At 40.3% G+C, this 25,165-nt stretch overlaps 1 long non-coding RNA gene and 2 pseudogenes across 1 annotated transcript; 2 read left to right on the top strand and 1 right to left on the bottom strand.

Annotated features, from left to right (window-relative positions):
- Positions 1-1,407: 1,407 nt before the first annotated feature.
- On the top strand, positions 1,408-25,165 carry LOC147824070 (uncharacterized). The gene is made up of 2 exons (XR_015442939.1): positions 1,408-1,554; positions 23,471-25,165. It is a non-coding gene; the product is annotated as an uncharacterized LOC147824070 (long non-coding RNA).
- On the bottom strand, positions 16,916-17,680 carry LOC106009850 (coiled-coil domain-containing protein 152 pseudogene; annotated as a pseudogene).
- LOC101710209 (F-actin-capping protein subunit beta pseudogene) lies at positions 20,675-21,685 on the top strand (annotated as a pseudogene).

Here is a 25,165-nt window from a genome sequence, read left to right as displayed (position 1 = left end):
ACTTGGTCATGATTCTTCAGGGTCCTTCACCTGAGTGGATGGGATAAGAATATCTCCAAGCATTCTGCTTTCTCTTTGATGCCAAGTTCAGAAAAGGTGAGATTGTGCTTTCAGAAAACCAAATGGAAACCTCAAGTAGAACCCCAGTGTATGTGTCCAGGCCAGGAGAGGAGAAAAACTGGACAGAGAGCTGAGCCTGTGGCCTCAAATGAATCAGGACACCAACAGGGGTGAGGGCTCAAGAGATGTCTGACTTTGCAACTGTCATGGTTCTCTCTACTCCTAATCCTCACCCCTTTTTTGACTTCTTTCATTTCTACTTCCACTGGGGCCCTTCCATAGCCTCACCTGGCTCAGGACAGTTAGTCTCCTCTGCCTTCTGAGTTGGAGGAATATGATCTGGAGGGCAACCCAGGAAGGAATCACAGTTTGTGTCCTCAGTTGCATACAAGATGTCAACTAGCAATGTGAGTGGAACAATGCTCATTTCTGGGCTGGGGCTTTATGCCTCTTCCACCCAGCTCCAGGTGGAGGATTCCGGGCCTCTGGGGCAGTGGCCACAACCTTGGCTGCTCACCCAATCACCTGGAGATCTTTAAAAATATCCCCTGCCCCACTCCCCCACCATGCTACTTAGTTTGGTCTGGGCAGCAGGAGTTTTTAAATGCTCCCTGGGTGATGCTGTGGACAATCAAGTCAGAAAACAGATCTCTTTACATGGAGTGGAGCCAAAGGATGAAAAGCTGCCCACTGACCAGAACATGCACATCAGAATATTAGTGGAAGTGAAATATTAGTGAAGTGAAAACCTTTATACTACTATGCCCCTGGAAGTTTGGGGTTTATTTGTTATAGCACCTCAGTTACTCCATTTATTACTTTTTTTCCCTTGGCAGTACTAGGGCTCGAACCCAGGTCCTTCACACTGAGCCACATCCTCAACCTCTTTTTTAGTTTTTATTTTGAGGCAAGCTTTCGCTAAGTTGCTAAGTCAGACAGGCTGGCCTCGAAATTGCAACCCTCCTGTCTCAGCCTCCCAAAGTGCTGGGATTACAGAAGCGTGCCACCACACCTGGCTTAATACATCTTTTTAATGAGCACAGAGACAATTCTGAATTAGTATGCTGAGATTTCATCCCAGCACCTGCCAGTGCTTTGTTTTCTTGGGTAAATCATCTCACAAATGAACCACAGGTGCTGGTGGGGTGCAGAGTGGCCCTTTTGCCTGGCCTTCCAGGTGCTAGTCTTGCCACTGTGAGAACCGTGGATCAGGTATCGGCTCCCCTGTCTGCCATAAGCGCACGCAAGGAGATAACCATTGTGTCATTGTAAAGATGGTGATTCCCTCAGGTTTGCATGTGTACTGTGATTCACTGTGGCTTTGTAATTCTGTTTACAGATCTCCAGCCTCATCGTGATGCTTTCTACTTGGCGGGCTGCTGATATGAAGCCACGCTTAACTTTTCCAAGTTCTCTGATACCTCTCAGTGGGAGAAATAATTGTCAGTGTTCAACTGCAGAATGTTTCACACCTAATGGGCTCGAAACTGCAGGGTATGTATCTGATTCCTTTGATGGATTTGATTGTTTTGTGTATGTATTCCAACATTTTGAATAATTTAGGAACAATCCTCAATTTTGGCTTAAGGATAATTTGTTGTCTGGTGATTATGTATCCTTCTGGAATGACATATTTCACTCATGTATCTCAAAGTAGGAAAGAATTGCTTTGTATGAAGGCTCTTAGATGATTTTGGGCACACTGGGCGGCCAGCCAGGTCCTGGGAAAGCCGGCGCTCATCCGAAGGCAAAGGTGTTCCGAAAGGCAGGGATTGGTCCCAGCTCCTGATCTCGACACTGATGGAAGGCTTAGTTTTCTGCTGCCTCTAAGCTTTTCCCTACACAATAGCTGATGACAATCGTGAAAAAGATCAATAGCTGCTGGAGCTCCTGATGGTGTCTGTTCACCGGCCTTGTGCTTTTCTTGCCTCATGATCCTGCTCTGAGGGAAGGTAAATCACATCCGGAGTGGGAGTGGGCTGAGGTGGGGAGGTGAGCAGCAATAATGCAGATTCTCTGGAATCATTCCCGAGCACCTGGAGCCGTCCCAGAGGGCCATGAGCCACCCTCAAGCAGGCAATGGGTTCGTCTTCTTGAGCTCTGCACTTTCCTCCCCTCTGCCTCCAGCAGTTTCCCCAGGTGAGGTCTGGATCTAGTGCCAGATCTGGACAGCACCATATTGTTCTCTTTGTCATGGGAGACTTTCTTTTTCATTATGCTCCCCTCCTGGGAGTTTTCTGGAATGAAAACTTTGGAAAGAGGAATAGGACCCCTTTGGTGGGGAACAGGACCCCCTGCCTTTTCCTAATGGGGAACTTCATTGGCTGTCCTCTTTGAAAGCTGAGGTCCTCCTTGCCAGAAAGCCCCTCCTCAAAGTAATTGCAAGGTTTTGGGGATGAGACAAATTCATATCTTATAAGGGACCGCAGCCAGAGCCCACAAGGAACACATTGTGGTTGAACACGTTGGGTTTATTGTTTGTTGCAATGAAGGAGAGCGCTGCGGGAGTCTTAGTAGACAGATGTTAGGAAGGACCTTGCTATGGTGGGCTTGTCCCCATATTGGAAATTTAATCCTTAAAGCCATGTGGTAGTGCCATTGGAGGAGAGGCTCAGGGGAGACAATTAGGATTGGATGAGGACACGAGGGTGGACCCCCATGATTGCTTTATTAGCTTCATGAGAAGGAAATGGAAGAGGAAGTACAGGAGAGTAGGGCTAGCATGCTTCCTCAGTCTCACTGTGTGATGCTCTCTGTCATGCCATGACCCTTAAGAAGGCCCTCACCAGATGCTGACCAGTTGTGGGTGCCATGCTCTAAAAGCACACACTAAATGAACCTCTGTTCCTTATAAATTTCCCAATCTGTAGTATTCAGTTACAGCAACAGAAAAGTGACTAAAGCAGACCTATTAGAGGATTTTGATTTGTGTTTGGAAATTTGGAGGAGGGCTTTCTAGATACAGATTGGATGCTTTTGGGAAGCAGGCAGAGTCTATGGTGGGCATCTCAGACAGCCTTCTCTGCACGGGGAGGAATGAATAAAGCTGTGACTGTCATCAGTGAAGAGGCAGCAGCTGCTCAGCACAACACGGGCATGTGTGGGCATTTTTGAGCATTGGACAATATTCCTATTTTTGTCATGCTCAGACTTGATGATAGACTCTTCTTGTTTTTGCTTTGATTCATCACAGTTGGTCTTCTATTGATGTTGGTAAAACTGTTCATTAACAAGGCCCAGTTTTAAGTGCCAGCTCCTAGCAACATCACGTCCTGGTGATGGGGTCAGGTTAATTCTTGGATGTCAGGGCCTGTTTTTCTTTTTCTCAATCTGTGCACTTGTATATACCATATTGATTATAAAAAGAAGGAAATACTTTTTATTGTTGTTGAGAGGGTCTCACTATGTAGTCCAGGTTGGCCTTGGACTAGTAGCAGTCCTGGCTTAGCTTAAGAAGGAAATACTGCTTTATGGTTTATTAATTAACCATTGCCATGAGGCTTCAGAGGGGTTTGTCATGCCCCTGGCCCAGCATCTCCTGTTCAGTTTGTTGCTCCGGCTCAGTTGTTAGTGTCTGTTCTGCTGGGTGTGTACCAATGTGGTACCTGGTGCTAGCTTTCCTGGGCATCACTCCGGCTTTGTGATTGTAGCTCCTCTGCACATTAACAGTGAGAGCAGACAAACAGAGTAAAGGTAAAAGAAAAGCAAGAAATAATAGGAAAGAGAGTGAAAGATAAACAAGTGAGGGTGAAGTTAGGAATGGTGAAAATGGATCTACAAAATGAAGCAGAAATGAGTCCTGAAAAGTGAACCTCACAAAAGGCTAAAATCGGGAAAAAGCAAGCTGAGATGGAAGGGAGGAATGGAAGAAGAAGGCACTGGAGAACAAGAGGAAGCAGAGCGAAATTCAGGCCAGAGCTACCCATCAGTCTTTTATGTAATTTTGTGGTTCTGTTATGTTGAATATGTCTCAAAACGAGTTTGCCACTGGCTGGAGCTTAGAACACAATCGTTTTGTTCAACAGATGTTTGGGTTGGAGTTGGGTCACACTTGACAGGGTTTCTTCCATAAGAACAGTGAGAAAGGGAGCTTGGATGCCACCAGTGGTACAGGGCTGTGGAAGCTGGTTAAAACCTGCACTCCGGCATCCAACCTGCTTTGAGCTCTGTCTGCATCCAGGGCACTCTTTGGAGTCATCACTTGTGCAGGTATGAAAGTCCCCATTGCCTTTGAGTTAGGATGAAAAGCAGCATGTGTTTCCCTGCAGAGTCTCTGAGAGAAGGCAGTTCAAACACATGGTGATAAGAGCTGTAGTGAACCTTGACTATCCCCACCATGTGTGAGCAGGGAGCCACAGGCTAAGGACTTTATTTTCCTGTGGGAAGAGCTTAGCCCACTGGCTAGTGGACACCTGGATGTGGTAGGGACATGTGTGAGATTTCTTTTCCTTGAAATCTTGGTTCTTTGAATCTCTAGGTGTGAGTGACCTGTCTTAGGGAAATAATTGTTGAAGAAGTCATTCTTACAGCTTGGAGGGGGCAGTTCCTCTGTGTAGATGCTGGAGAAGGGTAATATGTCAACATTTCTTTGTTTTATATTTTTGACTGGGTGACTATTGGGGAGATGGACATTTGTCCTGGTCATGTGGAGGTCAGTCATTTTTACTGAAAAGAGTTGTTCAGAAGCTCCATATACTACATACCTATGGGGGCCAGGGATTTAGCTCAGTGGTTCAGCTGCCTGCTTTACAAGTGCAAGGATGTCAGTTCAATCCCCGGTACCAAAAAAAAAAAAAAAAAAAAAACCCAAACAAAAAAACCCTCTACTACATATCTATGTCTACCATGGAGATATTGCTGTGGCTGGAACCTGGCTTCTCCACCAAGGGTCCATGTTTTAGGGGCCTGGTCCTCACTGTGATGATGGAGAGGTGGTGGGGCCCTTCAGAGGTGAGTTCTGTGGGAGGCCACAGACTGGCTCTTCTCTCTCTCTGGCTTCCTGTCTCACACGTACTCTTGCCATCTTGTTTTATTTTTTTCTCTTTTTTGTGATCCTGAGGATTGAACCCAGAGCCTCTTGGAAACTAGGCAAGTGCTCTATGGCTGTGCTACATCCCTTTTAAAATTTTGAGATACGGTCTGAAGTTGCCTAGGTTGACCTTGAACTTGCAATCCTCCTGCCTCAGCCTCCTGAGTAGCTCAGTTTACAAATATGTGCCATCCTGCTCTAGATGCATTCCTGCCCCATATGATTCTATATACCATGTGGTGATAAAGCCTAAAAGCCCTGGCCACAGCTGCTGTTTACTTTCAAGCTTCAAAAACTTTGAGCTAAATAAATAAATAAATAAATATTCTTTTTAATAGGTACCCTGCCTCAGATATTTCATTACAGTAACAAAATACAGACTAATACAAAAACCTTGTGAGTATTAGCGACAACAGCATATATTGGTTGGGGCTTTCAAAGGTGCCTCATATCTCACCATCTCCCCTACAGGTTGCCCATGTCCTCTCTCATGAAAACCCTTAGGATTTCTTACAGGAAGCTATGTTCATTTTAGTTTTTCTGTCAATGCATGGGTTGTTCTGTGGAAAGCACTCATGGAATAGCCTCCTACTGGGGCAGAAGGGACATGACCCTATTACATTGATTCAAATCATTCAAGTTTCCAAGAAAAGGGACTTGCTTGGGATTGCTTAGGGTTTATTTTAAAGATATGTAGTTAGGGAGTCAGAAAAGCAGAAAATTGTCTTAATCACTGCCCAAACTCATTAAAACCAAGAATATTTGAGAACTAGGTCATGGTCAGGATGCATCATGGCATTTCTCACTATCACTCCCTCAGTCAGTATCCGTGTTAGTGTTCTGACTATTTCTGTCAAAACTCTCTCTCTGTTCTGATGCTGCTGACTCACTCTGTGCTCTACCCTGTAAGTTTGATTTAGTCATGGCTTCTGGTTATTGCTTTCTTCAAAGCAGTTTTCTGCTTCTGTTGCCTTTCTTTTCTTTTTTTCTGTGTGTCCCACATTCAGACTTCTTGAGAGAGGACTCTGGAGGTTCAGGCAGTTAATATGCAGGATAGCATGGCACCTCCACACTGGGCTTTTGTTTTAAACCACTTCCTAGAGGGCACTGGTCATCCAAGAAATAGTTGGCTCTGGGTCAGATGCCAATCTCTGGCTGGGTTAACTGTGGCCAAGGTGGCAGAGAGACCTGGTGTGAAATGTACTAGTTTAGGCTAAGACATCTGAGAGAAGGGCTTCTGATGAGTGAGCATAAGGAAGCTTCTTCCTTGCATGGGGTGGTTGCTATTCAGAAATAGTATTAGACAGAAAATAAGTATCACATGCATAAAATGAGCAAGGAGGCCAGAAGAGGCCAGAAAGATGATGGTCTGGGAAGATCATGATGGTCTGGGAAGAGGAGATTCCTCTGTTTACAATCTTGAGGACAAGCTTCTCTGAATGGCACAACATACTTCATGTGACAGGCCCTGCTTACCTTTCCAGCTTCACTCCACACAGGCACTGTGTTCTAGCCACTGTGTTCCCTACCACCCCTGTGTAACAGTGCTGTGTCCAGACCGAATCAGCCTGCTGCAGACAGGCAGGTCTGCGGACGTGGTCCCAAGGTCACCAGTCAGGCTGAAAAATTCGAATCAGTCCACATCCCAGCAGCAATCCACTGCCACCCCCTCCCCTCCCACTCCTTTGGCCTCTTCTCTGTACAGCCATCTGGTTCCACACTACAAAGATGCAGAGGACACCAGACCACTGTACTGGAGCTAATCAAGTTCTCAGCATTTAAAGAATTCCTGCCCAGAGGTAGGGGCTTCTGAGCTGCCGTCCCACTACTCCTTGTCCAGAGGAAGGGGCTGCCCAGACACCATCCCTCCCACCACTCTCAGCCCAGAGAGAAGGGCTTTTGGGCTGCCATCTGTCCAGCCACTCCTGGCCCAGAGGTAGGGGCTTCTGAGCCACCATCCCACTGCTCATGGTCCAGAGGAAGGGGATTTCAGGCCACCATCACTACCACCACTCCTGGCCCCTGGCCCACCTCTCCCAGCTCAGAGGAGGTGAGCCACGTGGACGTCAACAGCACCCCTTGCCCCCCCAGTTGAAATGAGAAAACACATAAATAAGTCTCAAAACCAGACTTCCAGATCACCTACAGCAACCCCAAAGGGAAATGAGATGGAACACTCTGATACTCAACCACCTGGACCCGCTGAACTGGCAACAAAAGGGGATCTGGAAAAAATGAAATCAGAAATAATTTCTCAGATAACAGGAGAAATTGTGTCCCTAGTACAAGACATGATTAATAAATCTAGAGAGGAGCTGAGGAACATGATGGAATCTCTCAATATAGGAAACAAATGGAATCCATAAAACAGATGCAAATAGATTTCCAGGAGATAAATACTCCACTGAAAGTCTACACAGCAGAATGAGCCAATGTGAGGACAGAATTTCAGATATAGAAGATAAGATTGCAATTAATGACCAGGAAAAGAAAAATTGCTTCAAAATTATAAGGGAACATGAGAAATCAATCCAGCAGCTGGAGATGATGCAAAGAAGAATAACATAAGACTGATTGGAGTCAATGAAGAAACAGGAGAGAGTGCAGATGACATAAAAAAAACTCTTTGCAGAAATAATGACAGAAAACTTCCCAAGCAGGGGAAAAGAACTTGACAGACAGATAAGTGAAGCATATAGGACTCCAAATAGCTTTGATCAAAAAAAATCTACACATAGGCATATAATTGTTAAGATTCCAGAAACTCAACAGAAGAACAAAGTTCTACAAGCAGTGAGAGAAAAGAAACAAATCACGTACAAAGGAAAACCCATCAGAATCACAGCAGACTTCTCAACACAAACCATCAAGGCAAGAAGAGCTTGGAGTGACATATTCCAAGCCCTAAAAGAAAACAGCCTCCAACCCAGATTGATGTACCTTGCAAAACTATCTTTCAAAATGGATGGAGAAATAAGATACTTTCATGACAAAGAGCACCTTAGGAACTTCATGAATACCAAACCAGCACTCCAAAGAATTTTACACAATATCCTAGGAACAGACATTGAGGATCACAACCCCAGGGAGCAAAGCAGAATGAACCCATCTGGCAGGACAAGAAATTAAATGTAAAGGGGGAGAACCCCCAAAAAAGAAAAAGTCATGGCAATGATAAGTCAATACGTTTCAGTTATAACCATCAACGTTAACGGTCTCAATTCACCAATCAAAAGAAACAGACTGGCAGAATGGGTCAAGAAGCAAAATCCAACAATATGCTGCATACAAGAAACACACTTCATTCGAAAGGAAACTCATAGACTGAAAGTTAAAGGGTGGAAAACAATACTCCATGCAACAGGAACCCCCCCAAAACCAGGAGTAGCTATCCTCTTTGCAGATCAAGTAGATTTCAAACCAACACTGATTAAGAGAGAAGAAGAAGGACACTACATCCTTGTAAAGGGAAGAATCCAAGAGGAAGAGATGACAATCATAAATATCTATGCACCAAACACTAGTGCGCCCAACTACATAAAACAAATACTAATGGACATGAAAAATCATATATCCACTAATACAATTGTAGTGGGGGACCTCAACACCCCACTGTCACAAATAGATAGATTAACTAGACAAAAGATAAGTAATGAAATACTAGAACTCAATTGAACTCTTGAACAAATGAACTTAACAGATGTTTTCAGAGTCTTCCACCCCACTAAATCAGAATACACATTCTTCTCAGCTACACATGGGTCCTTCTCAAAAATAGACCACATATTCACACATAGAACATGTTTAAGTAAGTGCAAAGGAATTGAAGTTATCCCCTGTGTATTATCAGACCATAGTGTGATGAAATTGGAGATCAATAATAGCAAAAGAAACTGGAAAAATTTCATAAACACGTAGAAATCGAACACCTTTCTGAATAACCAATGGATCACAGAGGAAATTAAAGAAGAAATCAGACAGTTCCTTCAATTAAATGACAATGACAATACAACATATCAGAATCTGTGGGACACAGTGAAAGCAGTCTTATGAGGGAAATTCATAGCAGTGAATACACATATTAGGAAAACAGAATGAGCCCAATTAAACAACCTGCTGCTGAACCTCAAGCTTCTAGAAAAAGAAGAGCAGGACAACCCCAAAGCTCCTACAAGGGAGGAAATTATAAAGATCAGAGGAGAAATCAATGCAATGGAGACTAAGAGAACGATACAAAAAAATCAATGAAGCCAGAAGTTGGTTCTTTGAAAGAATCAACAAAATTGAAAAACCCTTAGTCAACCTTGTCAGAAAAAGGAAAGAAAAGGCTCAAATCCATGCAATTATGAATGAAAAGGGTGAAATTACAACAGACCCGGCAGCAATCCAGAGGATCATCAATACCTACTTCCAGAATCTATATGCCAATAAGATGGACAACACAGAAGAAATGGACAGATTCCTAGATACACATGAATTACTAAAGTTGAACGAAGAAGACTTAAAAATTCTAAACAACCCAATATCAAGCAATGAAATTGAAAACATAATTAAAAATTTAATAAGTAAGAAAAGCCCAGGCCCTGATGGCTTCACTGCTGAATTCTACAAGACATTTAGAGAGGAACTGCTGCCATTACTGTTTAAACTCTTCAATGAAATTGAAAGGGAAGCAATACTCCCAAATTCATTCCTGGAAGCAAGCATCACCTTGATCCCCAAAGCAGAGAAAGACCCAACTGAAAAGGAGAACTATAGGCCAATCTCACTAATGAACATAGATGCAAAAATCCTTAATAAGATACTGGCAAATAGAATGCAGAAGATCATCAAAAAGATCATACACCCTGATCAAGTGGGATTCATCCCAGGGATGCAAGGATGGTTCAACATATGCAAATCAATCAATGTAATACGCTATATCAATAGAGCCAAGGACAAAACCATATGATTATCTCCATAGATACAGAAAAAGCATTTGACAAAATCCAACATGCATTTATGATAAAAACCCTACAAAAAATTGGAATAGATGTTCTCTACCTCAAACTGATAAAAGCTGTCTATGAAAAACCAACAGCCAATATCATACTAAATGGTCAAAAACTGAAATCCTTCACACTAAAATCAGGAACAAGACAAGGATGTCCACTATCACCACCTTTGTTCAATATAGTTCTGGAAACACTAGCCACGGCAATTAGATGAGAGAAAGAAATAAAAGGAATAAAGATAGGTAATGAAGAAGTCAAATTGTCATTATTTGCAGATGACATGATACTCTATGTAGGAAATCCCAAGAACTCCACCAAAAGTCTTCTAGACTTAATAACCAAATTCAGTCAAGTAGCTGGTTACAAGGTCAACACACAAAACTCAATAGCTTTCCTCTACACCAATGACAGACTCACTGAGAGAGAAATAGGGCAAATACTTCCTTTCACAATAGCATCCAAAAAACTGAAATACCTAGGAATCAACCTAACAAAAGAAATCAAAGACCTCTTCTCTGAAAACTATGGCACTCTGAAAAGAGAGATTGAAGATGATATCAGAAAATGGGCAGACATCCCCTGCTCTTCAGTAGGAAGGATGAATATAGTGAAAATGGCCATACTTCCAACACTGCTATATAGATTCAATGCAATTCCAATTGATATCCCAGCAGCATACTTCACAGACCTTGAGAAAACAATCCAAAAATTCATTTGGAACAAGAAGAGACCCAGAATAGCTAAAGCAATTCTAGTTCACAGAGACATGGCAGGGGGTATCACAATCCCCAACCTGCAATTATACCACAAAGCTACTGTGATAAAAACAGCATGGTACTGGCAAAGAAACAGAGCTAAGGACCAGTGGAACAGATTAGAAGATGCAGAAACAATGCCAGACACACTCAGCCATCTCATCTTCAATAAAGGAGCCAAACACCTTCACTGGAGGAATGATAGCCTCTTTAATAAATGGTGCTGGAAATATTGGGCTTCAACTTGCCAAAGATTAAAACTAGACCTATATCTCTCACCATGCACTAAACTAGAATCAAAATGGATTAAAGATCTAAATAGTAAAATAGAAACTCTGATCCAGTTGGAACAGAGGCTAGGTAGAACCATTGAAGACATGTGTGTAGGAAAAGATTTTATGAACAAAACCTCAGTTGCCCGTGAACTAACACAAACAATCAACAAGTGGGATCTCTTCTTACTAAAAAGCTTCTTTACAGCAAGAGAAACCACCAGCAGTGGGAAGAGACAACCCACAATGTGGGAAAAAATCTTCACCTGCTCTTCCTCAGACAAAGGTCTACTATCTCAAATCTATAAAGAACTTAAAAGATCAGACCTCCCAAGTTTAAAGACCCAATCCAAAAATGGGCATCTGAAATGAACAGACATTTCTCAGACAAAGAAGTAGAAATAGCAAATAAACACATGAAAAAATGTTCAACATCACTGGTCATTTGAGAGATGCAAATGAAAACAAAGCTGAGATTCGACCTCACACCAGAAAGATTGGCTGCTATCATGAAATCCACTAATAACAAATGCTGGCAGGGCTGTGGGGAAATTGGAACTCTGCTCCACTGCTGGTGGGAGTGTAGACTGGTGCAACCACTGTGGAAATCAGCATGGAGATACCTCAAAGAACTAGGACTGGAAGTCCCATTTGACCCAGCTATTCCCCTGCTGGGTATCTTCCCCAAAGAATTAAAAGAATCATACCACAGTGATATATGTGCACCCATGTTCCTAGCAGCACAGTTTGTGATAGCTAGAACTTGGAAACAGTCCAAATGCCCATCAACTGGAGACTGGGTAAAGAAAATGTGGTTTTTACATAAAATTTAGTACTACTCAGCCATAAAAAATGAGAAATTATAGACATTTATAGCTAAATGGATGCACATTGAGGCGATACTCTTAAGTGAAATAAATAGGACACACATGTATAAATACCGAATAGTTTCTCTCGTGTGAAAACTGAAAGTGTAAATAAGGACTAAAAGGTATGACAGGTAATGTGAAATAGGAAGAAAAGGGGCAAAGGGGAAGGAAGTGGGAGGGCTAGGGGAAAGGAAAGAAGGGAATGCAATTAATATGAGAAAATGGAAAAATAGGAACAAAATCTTTGTAAATAGGGAGGAATGGAGGGGTTGAAGGGAGGGCTGGGCAAGGGTGAAAAATAAGAACCAAGAGAGACTATGTAAAGGTGCAAATTTCCAATGATGAATGTTATTATATTGTATACCTAAAATGTACCAATGATTAGAATGAATAATCGAAAATGTAAAATAGGAAGAAAAGGTCCAAAGGGGTAGGGGTAGTGGGAGGGGCAGGGGAAAGGAAAGAAGGGAAAGGAAAAATGCTGGGAAATGGAAAAAATGGAAATAAAGTCTTTGTAAATAGGAAAGGGTGGAGGGGGTGAAGGGAGGGCTAGGAATGGGGAAAAAATAAGAACCCCAAAAAACACAACACAACAAAACAGTGCTGTGTCCATTCTGGTGTTACTGGAAAGAACTCCTGTATTTCTTTAATTGATGCATTTGATTTAATTGATGAATTGAGATGATGCATTTCTTTGCGGTCTTCTTGTGGACAATTAATACTTTCTCCCTGACAGCCCTCTGTACCTGCCTCTATTACAGTACATGGAGCACTGGGCTGTGATTGTTGGCTGACACACTCACCTTATTCTCTGGACTGGAAGGAAAGGGCTGATTTTGATTTATTAATCTCTAGATTCTAGCAGCTAGCCCAGTGCTTGACACCTACAATTCCTGCTAATTCCCACTCATATTTATTGAGTTATTACTCTGTTCTCCTCACTGTTCTAAGTATTTTATATGTATTAACGAATTTAATCCTCTTGCAGCCTTCTAAGTAAAAGCTATAATTATTTTTGTTTTGTGTTTTGGGGAATTGAAGTACAGAATGTTGAGAAACTTGCCCTGGTTATAAGTGGAGGAGTCAGGATTCAGATCAGACAGCTATTCCAGTTTGGCTTTGCCCACTGAGCTATACCACCTCTTGGTTATAAAAACTGTAGAGAAATTAATAGGCATTCAGTGATTGTGAAGCAATAAAGGAACCATGTGTTAGTCACCTTTGTATTAATGGGATCAAATAACTGACATAAACGACTTAAAAGAGGAAAGACGTATGTCGACTCATGGTTTCAGAGGCTTCAGTGCATGGTTGGCTGGCTTCATCGCTTTTAGGCCTGTGGCAAGGCAGAAACATGATGGCAGAAAGGCCTGGGAGAGGAAAGCTGCTCACCTCATGAGAACCAGAAAGCAGAAACAGAAGAAGAGAGCACGAGCAGGAGTGTGAGCAAGAGTGAGAGAGAAAGTGAGAGAAACAGGCGGGGGCAAGAATATACCATTCTAGATTTTGCCCTTAGTGACTCACTTCATCCACGCATGCCTCACTTCCTAATAGCACATTTAGCTGTGACCTCACCAAAGTATTAATCCACCAGTGAGGTTATCTCCATTTGTAACCACCTTCCAAAAGCCTCACTTCTGAACACATGAGCCTTTTTGGTGACATTTTTGATCCAAACCATAACAAACCACTTCTGAGGTTTTGCGGAGGAAGAAAACGACAAAGGGAAGACATGCTCAGGCAGCAGAAACGAGGCATGGGAAATGTATCCACAGAGAAGAAAGTGTGAGCCTTGAGAGATAAAGCTGGCCAAGCCAATGGGGCCAGATGACACTCACATGACAAGGTAAGGGTTGGGCTTTTGGGGAAACTAGCAACATCATTAAAGAAGATTAATCTGGCTTCAAAGTCCAGGAAGGTTTGAAATAGAAAAAGAATAACCACAGAGGGTCAAACTAGGTGGTTGTTAGAGACAGTATAGTGATGAAGTTGTAAGTGTGGAACTGGAGTCAAACAAGTGAGGTGCTTGAGTCCTAGTTCTGTCCTCGTCAGCTATGTTGCTTCTCTAGATCTCCAGGTGTCTGTTCCTTCATATATAAAACCGGAACCATCACTCACCTCATGGGTTGCTCGAAGGATAAAGGCATGCTTGCCTTGGACTGAGCACAGAGCCTGAACTTAGCCTTCTTTTATCTTAAATCAAGCTGGTAGGGGTTGTGCTGTGTGGTAGAAGTGGCAAGAGAAAAGACAGTGTTATGGTTTGTATCCAGGATGTTACCCAAAGGCATCGTATATTCAGAGGTGGGTAATATATTAGTAAGTGGAGGCTGGTTGGAACTGGCAGGTCACTGGAAGTGTGACCTCAGATGGGACATCTCCCTCCCTAGCTTCTCCCTTCTCTCTCTGGTTTTGGTCACCATGACATGAGCAGCTTTCCTCAGCCAGACCATTTCATCACGCCCATGTCTGCTTTGGAGCCAGTTGACTATAGATTGAAAATGTGAACCCAAATAAACCTCTCCTCTGTTAAGTCGTGGATGTTGGGCATTGTGTCCTGGCAGTGCAGAAGTGACCAAGAAAGATTGTGGTACCAGTGAAGTGAGGTTGTTGCTGTGACAGTACCTGACCATGTTGGTTTAGAAGCCTTTGGAACTGGTTTGCAGGAAGAGTTTGGAAAAATTTGGAGATGCCAGCTAGAAAAGCTCTAGCACACTGTAAGCCAAATCTGATAGGAGATTGTTTTCAGAGCTCAGAAGACCAGAATGCACATAGAAATGCAGACAGTAAAGACCAAGCTCAGAAGGCTTTAGTTGGGAACAAGGACTTCATTGGCTGTTGGTCTCAAGACCACATGTGTATTATATGCTGGTAGGAAATTTGTCTGCATTTTGCTCATGTCTAGAGACTGTGTGGGACATGGAGATTAAGAACTCCATGGACTAATTGGCCATCCTGCCTTGGAACCAGCCAATTATGAACCAAAACTTTTGCAACCCTACTTCAATATTTGAAAGACACTTAACATAATCCATCATATCAGAGGATAAAAAGGAAAAATAGCATGATAATATCAATACATGTAAAAATTATTGAAAAAATCCCACACTATCATAAAAACTGTCAGTAAATTAACAGCAGAAAGGAAGATCTTCAACTTAGTAAAGAATTTCGACAAAAAATTTAAAGCTAATATACCTAATGATGAGAAACTGGAAACTTTCCCTCTAAGAACAGGAACAAAGCAAAATGTGCCCTCTCACCAATGATTTTAGAGAGAAAAGCATTTGAAAGTTGTAATTCATGTATTTTAAAAATAAATTAAAGGCACAGAATAGGGAAGGAAGAATTATGATTTTTTTCTGAGATGACATGATAACCTATGTATAAAATCAAGAAAAATCTTTAAAAATCCTGTTGATATATATGTTTTTGTATATCCTTTTATTGGTACATTTTAGGTGTACAAAATAATGACATTCATCACCGGAGATATGCACCTTTACATACTCTCTTGGTTCTTATTTTTTTCCCCCTTCCTCTGCCCCCCCTTCAACACCTCCATCCCTCCCTATTTACAAAGACTTTGTTTCCATTTTTTCCTTTTCTCATATTAATTCCATTCCCTTCTTTTCTTTCCCTTACCCCTCCCACTTCCCCTTCCCCCTTGCCCCTTTTCTTCCTATTTCACATTATCTATTATACCTTTTAGTCCTTATTTACAGTTTCAGTTTCTCACACTAGAGAAACTATTTGGTAGTTACATGTGTGTCCTATTTATTTCACTTAAGAGTATCGCCTCAATGTGCATCCATTTAGCAATAAATGTTTCTAATTTCTCATTTTTTATGGCTGAGTAGTACTCCATTTTATAAAAACCCCACATTTTCTTTATCCAGTCTCCAGTTGATGGGCATTTGGGCTGTTTCCAAGTTTTAGTTATTAAAAACAGTGCTGCTATGAACATGGGTGCACCTATGTATCACTGTGGTATGATTCTTTTAATTCTTTGAGGAAAATACCCAGCAGGGGAATAGCTGGGTCAAATAGGACTTCCAGTCCTAGTTCTTTGAGTTATCTCCACACTGATTTCCACAGTGGTTGCACCTGTCAACACTCCCACCAGCAGTGGAGCAGGGTTCCTCTTTCCCCACAGTCCCACCAGCATTTGTTATTGGTTGATTTCATGATAGCAGCCATTTTTCTGGAGTGAGGTGGAATCTCAGCCTTTTTTCATTTGCATCTCTTGAATGACCAGTGGTGTTGAACATTTTTTCATATGTTTATTTGCCATTTCTACTTCTTTGTGTGAGAAATGTCTGTTCATTTCAGATGCCCATTCTCAGATTGGGTCTTTAAATTTGGGAGGTTTGATTTTTTTAACTTCTTTTTTTTTTTTAAGTTCTTTATTAATTTGAGATAGTAGACCTTTGTCTGAGGGACTGCTGGTGAAAATTTTTTCCCACATTGTGGGTTGTCTCTTCACACTGTTAGTCATTTCTCTTGCTGTGCAGAAGCTTTTTAGTAAGAAGAGATCCCACTTGTTGATTGTTTGTGCTAGTTCATGGGCACTGAGGTTTTGTTCATAAAGTCTTTTCCTACCTCAATGTCTTCAAAAGTTCTACCTAACCTCTGTTCCAGCCAGTTCAGCATTTCTTTCTTTTCTTTTTTTTTTTATTTCCATAGTCAATGATGGTTTAATAGGTAAACCAAACCCTATAAACTTGAACTCTTTTGTGGATAATACAATTAAGCAAGAACGTAGTAGATGATTGGCCAAGGTATGGATCTGTCTAACTAAACTCAATAATAATAATGTTTAAAGCTGTCTCATTTATTATTTAGGCTATTTAGGCAGTATACTTATATTGAAAATGGAAACGAATTTTTCAATTGCTTTTAAAAAAATAAATAGTAATAAATAAATTTACTGTTATACTCAAAATTGTCTAGGTTTAAGGTGAGAATCTTTGCCAATAGAAAGGTGCTACTCCAAATTGTGAATGGTATTACAAAGAACTGCAGTCTCTTTGTTTTTTTCTTCCTGAAGATGTTGAAGCTTCCTTCTGTAGATACTCTGTGGGGAAATAGTAGCATCTGGATATGGTTTTGACTTAGTCTGAACTCTTGCTAGTTTGGCATCAAACTCCAGCTGTAGTTTGATTATTTCATTTTGCTCTTCTTTTTCTTGAGTTATTCACTTTGGCTTTAACTCTGAGATTTCCATCTCCTTTTTCTTTATTAGATCTTTGTGCTTTTCTTCATTTAATTCAACTTTTTTCTGCATATCTTGATAAAGTTTGCTTATTTCTATCTTATGTTCTTCCTCTTTGATTTTCATTTCATGTACAAGTTTGGCAATATTATTCTTATAGTGCTGTTTGTGAGATTTCAGCTTTTCCCTTGTCATATCAGCATTTCTTTTTAGTTTTTCATTTTCACCTCTCAAATTGTGTTGACATTCAATGGTCTGTTGTACCCCTTTTATCATATCATGAAGAGCAGCACATTCTTTTTTAATTGAGGCTTCCTTTGCTTATATTACTTTTAATAAAGAGGTACTCTTTTCCAACTGAATTTTCAGTATGTTATTCTTTCCACTGGTTTCTATCATTTTCTTTTCTATCTCTGAAAAATCCTTTATAAATTTGTCAATATTCACATGGCTAATCTTTTTTGTACATCCTTCCCTACTTTGAACCATGCTTGAATTGCTGTTCCTGGTTCCTCAAAGTCTCCTCTGCCTCAATTCCGGTTCAGCATTTCTGTTTTAATATTTAGATCTTTAATCCATTTTGATTTTAGTTTAGTGCATGGTGAGAGATATAGGTCTAGTTTTAGTCTTGGGCAACTTGAAACCCAATTCCTCCAGCACCATTTATTAAAGAGTCTATCTTTCCTCCAGCGAGGGTGTTTGGCTCCTTTGTCAAAGATGAGGTGTCTGAGAGTGTCTGGAGTTGTTTCTACATCTTCTAATCTGTTCCACTGGTCCTCAGGTCTGTTTCTTTGCCAGTACCATGCTGTTTTTATCACAGTAACTTTGTAGTAGAGTTGCAGGTTGGGGATTGTGATACCCCCTGCCATGTCTCTGTGAACTAGAATTGCTTTTGCTATTCTGGGTCTCTTCTTGTTCCAAATGAATTTTTGTATTGTTTGCTCAAGGTCCATGAAGTGTGCTGCTGGGATTTCAATTGGGATTGCATTGAATCTATATAGCAATTTTGGAAGTATTGCCATTTTCGCTATATTGAGCCTTCCTACCTAGGATGAAGGGATGTATTTCCATTTTCTGATATCCTCTTCAATCTCTTTTTTCAAAGTGCTATAGTTTTCAGAGAAGAGGTCTTTGATTTCTTTTGTTAGGTTGATTCCTAGGTATTTCAGTTGTTTGGATACTATTGTGAAAGGAATTGTTTGCTCGATTTCTCTCTCAGTGAGTCTGTCATTGGTGTAGAGGAAAGCTATTGATGTTTGTGTGTTGTCCTTGTATCCAGCTACTTGACCGAATTTGGTAATTAAGTCTAGAAGACTTTTGGTGGAGTTCTTGGGGTCTTCTATGTAGCATATCATGTCATCTGCAAATAATGACAATTTGACTTCTTCATTTCCTATCTTTATTTCTTTTATTTCTTTCTCTTGTCTAATTTCTGTGGCTAATGTTTCCAAAAGTATATTGAACAAAGGTGGTGATAGTGGACATCCTTGTCTTGTTCCTGATTTTAGTGTGAAGGATTTCAGTTTTTGACCATTTAGTATGATATTGGCTGTTGGTTTTTCATAGATGGCTTTTATCAATTTGAGGTAGAGACCGTCTACTCCAGTTTTTTGTAGGGAAAAACCCTATTGACATTAATTGGTTAATTTAGTGATTATAGGCTATAATGCAAATGTACAAAAGTTTACTGCTTTCCTATGTACCAATAATGAAGAAAGTTGGAAAATTGTGGATATTCAACTTCAAGACTTACTATAAAACTACAATAATAGGCCACCACTGCACACTCCTAGACAGAGAAGGTGAGCCAGTCCCAGCACCTGGAAGGAGGCTCCTCTGCTGACTTTCCATGCTCCTAGGCAGAGAAGGTGAGCCACGTGGGCACCAGAAGCATCCCCCCCCCACTGTGGAAATGAGAAGACACATAAACAAGTCTCAAAAACAGACTTCTGGATCACCTACAGCAACCCCAAAGGGAAATGAGATGGAATACTCTGATACTCAACCACCTGGACTCTCTGAACTGGCAACAAAAGAGGATCTGGGAAAAATGAAATCAGAAATAATTTCTCAGATAACAGCAAAGATTGTGCCCATAGTGCAAGACATGATTAATAAATCTAGAGAGGACACAGATAAAAAAATAGAGGATCTGAGGAACATGATGGAATCCCAACATAGGAAACAAATGGAATCCATGAAACAGATGCAAACAGATTTCCAGGAGATTAAAAACTCCACTGAAACTCCATGCAGCAGAATGAGCCAATGTATAAAATTTCAGATATAGAAGATAAGATTGCAATTAGTGACCAGGAAAAGAAAAATTGCTTTAAAATTGTAAGGGAACACAAGAAATCAATCCAGCAGCTGCTAGACGATGCAAAGAAGAATAACATAAGACTAATTGGAGTAAATCAAGAAACAGGAGAGAATGCAGATGACATAAAAAAACTGTTCACAGAAGTGATGGCAGAAAAATTCCCAAGCAGGTGAAAAGAACTTGACATATAGATAAGTGAGGCATATAGGACCCCAGCTAGCCTTGATAATAAAAGTCTACACATAGGCATATAATAGTTAAGATTCCAGAAACTCAACAGAAAAGCAAAATTCTACAGGCAGTGCAAGAAAAGAAACAAATCATATATAAAGGAAAGCCCATCAGAATCACAGCTGACTTCTCAATGCAAACCCTCAAGGCAAGAAGAGCTTGGAGTGATGTATTTCAAGCCCTAAAGGAAAACAACTTCCAACCCAGATTGATGTACCCTGCAAAACTATCTTTCAAAATGGATGGAGAAATAAGATACTTTCATGATAAAGAGCACCTCAGGAACTTCATGAATACCAAACCAACGCTCCAAAAAATTTTAGACAATACCCTAGGAAAAGACAAATGAGGATCACAACCCCAGGAAACCCAGCAGAATGAATCCATTGGGTGTGCCAAATTAAACGCAAAGGGGGAGAATTCAACAAAAAGAAAAAGTCATGACAAGGCTTTTAAAACTTTTAACTTCATCTCCCTAATGAGTGTATAATTCAATCTTGTTATTGTACTGATTAGTATTTTTCTGATTCTAGAGTTGCACACCTTTCCTTGTGCTGTACTGACTATTCATCATCTTCTTATGTCTACATTTTAATTGGGTTGTCTGTTAATGAGCTGTAAGAGTTCTTTATATATTCTGGTCATAGGTTATATGCATTGTAAATATCATCTGTTTAAGGACTACTTTTCATTTTAATGATGTCATTTAAAGTCCTAAATTTTGATGGAATCTCATTTATCACTTTTTTCTTTTATACACCATGTTTTTTGTATCCTAGGTAGTTCTCACCTATCCTAAATTCATAAACATTTTCCCTTATAATTTCTTCTTAAGGTTTTATACTTTTAGCTGGGCACTCAGGGAAGTAGAAGCGCCGGGCCCTGCTGCGGGAGGGAGAGCCACAGACGCTGGGACCGGGACTGCTGCCGCCGCCACCACCATGAGTGATCAACAGCTGGACTGTGCCTTGGACCTAATGAGGCACCTACCTCCACAGCAAGTCGAGAAGAACCTCAGTGACCTGATTGATCTGGTCCCCAGTCTGTGTGAAGATCTCCTATCTTCTGTTGACCAGCCACTGAAAATTGCCAGAGACAAGATGGTGGGCAAGGATTACCTTTTGTGTGACTACAACAGAGATGGGGACTCTTACAGGTCACCATGGAGTAACAAGTATGACCCTCCTTTGGAAGATGGGGCCATGCCATCTGCTTGGCTGAGAAAGCTGGAGGTGGAAGCCAACAATGCCTTTGACCAGTACCAAGACCTGTATTTTGAAGGTGGAATCTCGTCTGTCTACCTCTGGGATCTGGATCATGGGTTTGCTGGAGTGATCCTCATAAAGAAGGCTGGAGATGGATCAAAGAAGATCAAAGGCTGCTGGGATTCCATCCATGTGGTAGAAGTGCAGGAGAAGTCCAGTGGCCGCACTGCCCATTATAAGTTGACCCCCACAGTGATGCTCTGGCTGCAAACCAACAAATCTGGCTTGGGCACCATGAACCTTGGGGGCAGCCTTACCAGACAGATGGAAAAAGATGAAACTGTGAGTGACTGCTCCCCACACATAGCCAATATCGGGCGCCTGGTAGAGGACCTGGAAAATAAAATCAGAAGTACGCTGAATGAGATCTACTTTGGAAAAACAAAGGACGTCGTCAACGGGCTGAGGTCTGTGCAGACTTTCGCAGACAAATCAAAACAAGAAGCTCTTAAGAATGACTTGGTGGAGACTCTGAAGAGAAAGCAGCAATGTTAAACCTCTGCTTTGTGCTAACTGGCCACACCATACCCTCATTAGGTTCCTTTCTTAGAAAACTCATTTTCTGCTCCCTCATCCTTGCCCCTGCCCTCCCTGACAGGTCACATAACAACTTGCATCACTGACCTCCCACCCACTGCACAGCGCCCTCTCTCCCTGAGAATAAAGCCCAATAACCATGCTGTCTGGCTCTGAGGCCTGCTTCCCACCACGTTTTGCTATCAAAACTCTCGATATTTCCATAGAAACTGTGTGTTTTTTGTTCACTTGGGCCCCATCTCCCTCCCCTCCCCTCCATTTAGAGGCATAAAATACACCGTCCATCAGCCACCCACCCCTCCCTCCCACCTCTTTGTTACATTGGTGTAAAAAATGTAAAGCAAAAAAATTTTATGAAATAACTGTGGTGTGTGAAAGATAGAAGAAAGACTGATTCCATGCGTGTTTGGGAGTTGCTTGGGGTTGGGGTTGGGGTTGAGGTCGGGGTGGGGGTTGGGTCGGGATGGGCAGCTCTGGAGAGAGAGATGGCCCTGCATCTGCCTGGGCAGACCAGACCCGCCCGGCCCTGCAGCCTCACAGCCCGGGAGGGATGGTGCCCTGCTCTTCTGGCCAGGTGCTTTTCTGTCAATTTTTATGGAATGCAAAATGAGTTTTTGTTTTATTTGGTTTTTTTGTAAAGCTTAAAAAAATAAATCTACATTTTATACTTGAGCCTCCATACTTAAAAAAAAATGAAAAAAAGAACAAAAAAAAAAATAAAAAGAAACTGGGACACAGAAAAAAAAAGTTTTATACTTTTAGGCTTTCATATTTAGGTTCATAGATCCCTTCAAGTTATTTTTATGTATGGAAATAAAGGGTTGAGGTTAAGTTTTTATGTATGGATACCAGGTGTTCTAGTGCCATTTGCTGAAAACACTATCTTTTCCTCGGCTCTTGGATTGAGTTTATATTCTATAAAATGTTAATGTTAAATAATCTTTCAAAACTCAGTGGACCATATATGTCTGGTTCTATTTCTAGATTCTCTGTTTTATTCCAATGATCTATATGTCTTTCCTTATACCAACACTGCCTTGATTACTGTAGCTTTAGAAGAAGTCTTAAAATTAGGTACTAAACATCTTCTAACACTGTTTTTTTTTGTTTTTCTTTTTTCTTTTTACTTTTCTAGGTCCTTTGTACTCCTACATAACTTTTAAATTTCAATATCCAATTCTTCATTTATAGCAAATATATATAGACCTGAATTTTTATATATACTTTGTGTTTTCTAATCCTGCTAAATTCAAATATAAGTTCTAGGGGCTCCTAGCGATTTCTTAGTATTTTCTCTGTAGATGATCATTTCATCTCCATATAAAATTTTGCTTCTACCTTGCCAATCCTATCCTAATTGTGTCATTTTATTGCCAGACTGTTTTGGTTTGGGCCTAAGTCTCAAATTTTAATGGAAAGATGAAGAGTAAGCATATCTGCCCTTGTTCCCCACCTTAAGGAGAAAGCATTGTATCTTCTCCATTCATACAAGGTGTTCTTGCTGGAAGTATGGAGTACATGTCTTTAACCTGTTGAGAAGGTTCTATTCTACTTCTAGTCTCCTGATAGCTTTTACCATGAACAGCTGTGGAATTTAGTCCGATACTTTTCCCCCAACTAGTGACAGGATCATATGGCTTTTTCCTTTCCTCTGTTAAAATGATGACTTTTGGGGGTGGATCTTCCAATGCTGAACCAACACTCCCATCCCTGTAATAAAACCACTTTCTACATACTGCCAAAAAAATCCCTACAGTAATAAAGACAGTGTGACATTGGCCAAATAAGAGACAAATCAATACGTGGAACAAAATAAAGCCACAAAATACACTTATATAAATGTAGTCAGCTGGTCTTTGACAAAGGGTAAAGGCAATTCAGTGGAGGAAAAATTAATTTTATTTTGTTTTTGTTTTTTAACAGAGAATGTTGGAATAACTGGACATCTACAAGCAAAAAAAAAATAAAGAAAAGAAAAAAGAAACAAGAAAAAAATTTAAACAAACTATAGCCTACAATAAAATTAAGACAAAATAGATCACAGACATAAATGTAAAACACAAAATTGTAGAACTCTTAGAAGATAGCATAGGAGAAAATAGAGATGAACTAGTGATTAAAATTACTTAAAGATAACTTCAAATATATGATCCATCAAAGGAAGAACTGCTATTCTAGACTTAAATAAAATTAAGAATTTCTGCTTTATGAAAGATACTCTCAAGAGAATAAAAAGAGAAACCACAGTCTGAGAAAATATTTGAAAAATATGTATCTGATAAGTGACTTTTACCCAAAATATACAAAAATTTAACAATAAGAAAACAAATGACCCCATTAAAAGAACAACATTATGTCATTTGCAGAAAAATGTATGGAACTGGAGAATGAAATGAGACAGAAAAAGAGACAAGTATCACAAGTTTCCCCTAATATATGGAATATAAAATTATTTAAAAATTTAAAAATAGGCCAGATGTGGTGGTGCATGCCTACATTCCAGGCACTCAGTAGGTTGAGTCAGGAGGATTGCCATAAGGTGTAGGCCAGCCTAGGCTACATAGTCAGTTCAAGGTCAGCCTGAACTACATAGTGAGACCATGTCTCAAAAACAAACAAAGAAACAAAAAATGTAAAAATAACTTGAGATGACATGAAAGTAGAAGGGATATTATTGTTAGATAAGAGGAATGGAATGATAGTGAGGGGAAGGTGGGCTTGGAGGATAGAGGGAAGGATAGATATGAATAACATATATTATATGCACTTCTTTTGCTTAAGTTCTTTTATTTGTACATTTTAGGTATATAACACATTTACATTTATCATTGGGTTCTTGTACCTGCACATGATGTATCTTGGTTCTTATTTTTTCCCCATTCCCTGTGCACCCTTCCCTATTTACAAAGACTTTGTTTCCATTTTTTCCTTTTCTCATAATTATACGCACATATTTTATATATGTATTTTTTAATGGGAAAAAAGAAAAAGAAACATTCACATGACAGAAATTGAGAGGCAGTTAATATATGTGGAAAGAAGAAGAAGGCATCCATATCTTTCATTGACATTGTGAGGACTCAAAAAATATTGTGTTAAAGTTGATAGGAGAAACCATTGAAAATTTTGGTCATTATTCAAAATTTAAAGGCCAATAGTAGAAATAATTAGTAATACAATCATCAGCTTTGGGAGAAAGGGATGTGGGAAAATGAAGAGTAACACAAGTGAATAAAGATCCATCTTTTAAAGAAGAAAACAATACTAAAGTTGAGAAATGAAGAAATACATCATTTATGTTTAAAAGCTAATTATAAGAGAAACAAAATGGAAATGGGTTTCTTTTGGGGAGTAGGAATAGAACAGAGAAGGTAAATGAGAGGAAAATTATATGACTGATAACCATTTTAAAAATAAAAGTAAATAAAGCAAAAAAAAAAAAAAAGAACAGTGGACTAATTAATCTGGCAGAGGAAATTTCAGGACAGCCCAATGTTGAGGCTGTGGCATAGTACTGCTGGTAGCTATTACTTAGCTCTATGGTAAAAATTAGGAGCAAATATTGGAATCAAAAGATGTAAAAGTATACAGTTTCAATAAAAAGGAAGTGTCTAAAAA

The sequence above is a fragment of the Heterocephalus glaber genome, unplaced genomic scaffold, assembly GCF_053883595.1.
Source record: "Heterocephalus glaber isolate CG9 unplaced genomic scaffold, H.glaber_assembly_v1.0 deba00001555, whole genome shotgun sequence".
NCBI classification, from domain to species: Eukaryota; Metazoa; Chordata; class Mammalia; order Rodentia; family Bathyergidae; genus Heterocephalus; species Heterocephalus glaber.
This window is presented reverse-complemented; position numbering and strand designations above follow the sequence as displayed.